The following is a 5849-nucleotide window of genomic DNA, read 5'->3' on the forward strand; positions in this document are numbered from 1 at the left end:
TGTGTGTGTGTGTGTGTGTGTGTGTGTGTGTGTGTGTGTGTGTGTGTGCAGGCACATGTGTGCCAGCATTCCTTTTTGTCACCAGGGAGTGTGCCTTCAGTATTTAACAGGACCCTGGCTGAGCCCCCTTTCCCTTTCTGGCTCTCAAGAAAAGATCATCCGGGTCAAACTCATTGCTGCAGAGTTTTCTTGTATTCTCCAGGGCTGTGATGAGCATAGCATCTATACAGATTCTGGCACCCTACCAACTTGTTTTTGTGACACCAACAAAGAACTCTGACATGGCTGGGGAGGAGCCCCAAATCTTCACAATCAGTATTTCTTTTTTAGTGGAATATTTTATTTTTTCAAATTAATTTCTGTTATGTTTATACTCTTATTTACTCTTTAATATGGGTTTCATGTTCTTTGTATAAACCTACAATAATAAAAATAATCTTATACCTTCCCATGACGGTGCTGATGGTTACGAATGTTCTTTAGTCTAATGTTTTTTGCTCATTTTGAGACTTCAGCCAATAATACTATGTTGTAATATAAGCAGGAGAATTAGAGTAGAACATAAACAGGGGGCATGCAAACAATTTTGAAGATGGGATATCATTTTGCTGAATGCCTAAATTTTTAGAAGTACTTTAAAATTATGTTTAAGACTGGAACTTCCTAAGCCCAAAGAGAAAAATGATTCCTCTAAGATGAGTTTTTCAGGGCTAAATTCTGATTGAATTTTGTTTGTTACATGGGATTCCTTTTTCTTTTTTCTTCCATTCTTTTTTTAAACTGTACTATACTTAAAACTTTACTTTTAAAATTGAACATAGATTTTTCCATATAATCTATTCGTTTTGTCCTACGCGATTTTATTTGTTCTTATTTTATTTTTTTTCTTGAGCTTTCTGTTTGTCTTCTAATGAAGGAAAGTAAGAAAGACTACGGACTTCAGGAGGTGGGAAGGTGGAGAGAATCTGGGAGGAGCTGAGCTGTTTGGAAGCATAGTCAGAATAGATTTTTTTTCTGCCTTTGACTGAGGAAATCAATCCTTCGTTGGCTTTCTCTGAAGGCAAAACAGTACCGATGTCCCTCAAGGCCCACCAACAGCTTCCCTCTAGACCTCTAACCTGACTTAAGGCAAAGCAGGCTCCTCGAGGGGAGGAAGAAAGTGTAGTCCACGAGGAGCTGCACTGCTGAAGAGCTCAAGGAGTTTGCTAATTCATCCAAACAGAAAAAGGTAACATTTCAGGGGCTGGGTGTGAGCACATCTTCTGCTGAGGGTGGAGAGACTTCTACCTCAGGTGAGATAAACCCTTAAGAATCTGAGGCCTCAAAGTTCTCAGCTTCAACAGCCCCACCCCATCCCCATGGCAAGTTACAGAATCCCACTCTTTACTAATAAATGCTCTTGCTTTAATTGCCAAAAGAGGCTGGGACTTGAATTTTCCCTGCAATTCAGCCTTACAATGAAGGCTTTCGTTTGATTTTCTGCAACTTGAGCTCTATGGCCTCTGGAGAGAAGATTCTCTTCCAGGGCACACTTAGAACCTGTAGGCTGTTTTTGCACAACTGGCACTGGCCAGTTTTATCACTGAGTTCATCGTTGTCCTGCATCATATTCTGAGATGCCAGAAGTTAGTTCATTTTATCATGGGCTCATTCTTCATCAACTTACCCAGATTCTAGGAGCAACGAACTGGCAGCATCTTTTAAGAAGTTTTATACACAGAATCATCAAATCACAATTGGTGATTTATGTTAACCAAATTTAATTTTTGATTACTTTTACTTTTGTAAAAATAGTTCACACCATGGGCTTTCAGTGCTCTCCAAGCTTAGAAGAGAGGTTTCAGTAACTGAAGAAGCTTCAGTAATTGTAGGACAGAAAACCAAAAAGCCTATTCTAGATACTTTAACAATTCATCCTTACACTTCTGTTGTTCTAGAACCTCTTCTGATACCAAATCTGTATTAGTCAGGGTTCTCTAGAGGAACAGAACTTACAGAATGAACACACACACACACACGTGCAAACAAATTATAAGAGTAGCTTATAGGCCATGGTCCAGCTAGTCCAACAATGGCTGTCTACTAACAGAAAACCTAAGAATCCAGCAGCTGTTCAGTCCACAAGGCTACATGTCTCAGCCGGTCTTCAGTATACACCAGAATACTAAAGAAGTAGGCTCTAATGCCAGTGAAGGGATGGGCTTGCCAGTGAGAGCCAGAGCAAGCAGGCAGAGGGCAGGCTTCCTTTTTCAATGTCCTTTATAATAAGCTGCCTTCAGAAGGTGTGGCCCAAAGCAAAGGTGAACCTCCCTACCTCAAAAGATCCAGATAAAAGGTGTATTTTTCCACCCCAAAGGTCCAGACTAAAAATGAGTCTTCCCTCTTCAAAGACTTAACCCTCACAGGTGTGCTCAGCTGCTTGGGTTCTACCTAATTCCAGATGAAGTTGACAACCAAGAACAGCCATCACAAACTCTGTGCCACTAAGCCTGAACTGAGAAACCAGTGTTTCAAAACACAGGACATGCACTGTACCCAGTCCACATAGGCACCATTTATGTGAGCTACAAGAATAAGTGAGTTTTGTTTTAGCTCCCTATGAACTAGCTTTGAGATGTCCAATCTAGTTTCACTCCTTATTTTTGCTTTTATTGGCCCTCTGATGAAAAGCTCTGCTTTCATCTCCTCTGCACAGCTCATCAGTGACTCCCAGTCACAAACTGTTAAGAGAAACATCAATTCCATCTTGCAATTGAATTTGCTCTGACTTTGTTTTGATATGAAGCAGAGCTGTGGTTTATTTTAAAAGTTTAAGAACAGAGGTTAATAGAGAGGTGCTCAGGGAAAAGCAAATCACATCCAAAATATGAGTGTGGGATTAAGGGAGAGCATCCTTCACTTCTGCCTAACAGTCAAACATAGGATTTTGTTGATTTTCAGTTATATCTTGAGAGGGTTATTAAGTGTAAATGTGGTCACAGGAAGACTCCTGAGGTATGCTGGGCAGGGACTGTAACACACTAGACCACAGGGGAGGGGGCAGGAATTTGGGGCATATTCACTGTGAACAAAAGCTGTTTTGTTAGTGGGATTCCCAGAAAACATCTAGGAGAACATTAAGGGCATACTCAAAGCCATGTACACTCAGGCCTTAAACCTGGTTTATTGCTACCTTAACATTCTTTTACAGTTTTTTTTCAATAAGGGTCTCACTATGTAGGTAGGTTTGGCTAGCCTAGAACTTGCTATGTAGACCAAGCTAGCCTCCAACTCAGAGATCAGCCTGTCTTGGACTCTGAGTGCTGGGATTAAAGGTGTGCACCATCATGCCCAGCTTTTTAACTTTCTTTTTTGAGGATGTTTCTATATAAAAGAAATATTGCCTATATGTTGGCAGCCTTTAGAGCAAATATTAGTGGTGACTGTCCTGGAACTCTTGATTTTTAGGTAGTAAGAGGCTGCAACCACACTTTAGAGGGAACGCTCCCTTCTCTCTGCTTAGTCTTATCTCGTCCCCAGTCACACAGAGCAGTGAAGTAGCTCCAGGTATGGCAGGACCAGGACATGAGTTCTGCATCTCAGGCCTAATCTAGCAGGGACAGGATCTGAGAAACATCTATAAACTCAGGCAGAGAAGCACAACACAGCACAAACACGTACAGTGAGGTGCAGAAAATCCAGTTCATCTCACAGAGGACTTCCTTGAGCACCTCCTGTTCTACAATACTGGGCTCTGCAAGAGAAGATTTGGGTGCATAGGCCAGAGAATCAGTTCAGGAAGGAAAGTCATGGCTTAAAGACCAAGCTAAATAAGATTCAGGCTTCAAAGAGGTACACGCAAGACACAGAGATAGAGAAGGGTCCTTACAGGAGATGGAAAGGGCAGCTGGAGACAAGGGAAGCATCCTTGGTGTGAAGACATTTAAATGTGTCCCAAGGTCATCAGAGATAGACAGGAGACCACAGGCAGTTAAGAGCTGCTGGTGGCCAATCACAGGAAGGTCTCAGAGAAGACCTCCTAGCTCTACTAAGTGCTGGCAGATTCTTATCACTGTCAGAGAAAGAATTTAGAGAGGAGAAAAGAAAAGAGGGTGGTTTTATTACAGAGCAAAAGTACACACAGAGGTAGTGAGGACTCCTCGAGCCCTTACGCACAGGCCCTTCTTGGTGGTCTTATTTTAAACTATTTTCACTAGGGTCACTTGACAGGGAATATTTCATTTCTTTGTCATGGCAGGGTGCACAGCACAGATCAAGCGTGATATTCACTTGCCATAAACATCCTATCCCATAAACATATCAAGCTGTTACCTGAATCTGGAGGTTCTGTTACCAGCCACTTCTACCAAAATATATATATATATATATGTATGTATGTATGTATGTATGTATGTATGTATGTATGTATGTATCAAGAGACAGAAAAAGGAAATGGGTTTTGCTTACAGTTTTCGTCAGAACTGGGGGAACATGGAGGTCAGGGGAATGGTCCTTTCTCCCCATTTTCCTATAGCAGTGTTACAATCCACAGAAAAGAAAAAACAAAAGTCAGACAAGTATATATATGCATATGTAGACTGAGCTGTGAAATAACTCATCAGGGCTGGGTGGTGGTCGCGCACACCTTTAATCCCAGCACTCAGGAGGCAGAGGCAGGTAAATCTCTGTGAGTTCAAGGCCAGCCTGGTCTACAAGAGCTAGTTCCAGGACAGGTTCCAAAGCTACAGAGAAACCGTGTCTCAAAAATCCAAAGAAAAAGAAATAACTTATCAGAACTATGAGCCATATTTTCTGACGGGAAGGTGTGGGGGTGTTCTAGTAGGCTCCAGGTTATTCTCACCCCCAACTTCCTGGAGAGGTTGTAATTTTTCAGGGTTCATGTTACACTATGACACACACTGTATCCTTTATGAGATGTGTTTCCAACTTTCACCCTTTTTGCTTTCCTGTAAGATCTCACTGGCCCCTGCCTGCTCCCTGGCCAGGTCCTTTGTGGATCAGAGATGGGAACGCAGGGATTTGCAGTAGAGATGAGGCTGGAAAGGTGTGTCAGACTAAGATGAAGATGGTTTCAAAGCCTTCAGTTAGGGCTATAGTCCTGTCTTACAGACATGGGGAGCCCAGCTAATGAGGCCTCTGAGGGCACTACCAAGTCATGCAGGTATTCTGTAAATTCAGGAGGAACCACGACTGCCCAAAACTGCAAAAGCACTAACTGGAGCCATAAGTGAGCTCGGAAGGTGACACCTTAATCTACACATGGTATGACTATCCCACCAACACTTTTGCCCAAGACCAGCAAAAGTGTTCTGTGTCCCATATGCTATGTCACCTCTGCCGTATGATCGAGAAACAACAGGCATTTAAAAGAACAGTTTGCCAAAACAAGATAAGTATGAAATATTCTTTTCTTGAAAAAAAAAAAAAGGAAGGAAGAAAAGAAGTAAAAAACCCCAACATAAGCAAATTAGCAAACAGGGTTCTATTTACTTTCAGGTGGTCTTAAGAGCAGATGCGTTTGGGTGCAGCTGCATTACCACCATGGACGTAACAGTTAAGTTCTGAGAATTCAGTCTGGTGATTGAAAACTCCTAGATTCATACATCTTAATCCTCATTTTAGATACTGAGAATGTCGCACATCATACATGCTAGAAAAGGGCTCTGGGAGAAGAACCTGTCAGTTCCAGCAAAGAATTGCTTTCCATTTTACCTGCAGCACCACATCCGAAATAGGACTGAAAACAAGCAATGAACCAGAGCACTGCCCCTCGCTCATAAACTACCCCAGACTGCCCCAACACCGCACACAGTCATCTCAGACACACAGCATCAGTGTAAACTACCCCA

Source organism: Microtus ochrogaster, chromosome 8, assembly GCF_000317375.1.
Source record: "Microtus ochrogaster isolate Prairie Vole_2 chromosome 8, MicOch1.0, whole genome shotgun sequence".
In the NCBI taxonomy this organism is placed as follows: Eukaryota; Metazoa; Chordata; class Mammalia; order Rodentia; family Cricetidae; genus Microtus; species Microtus ochrogaster.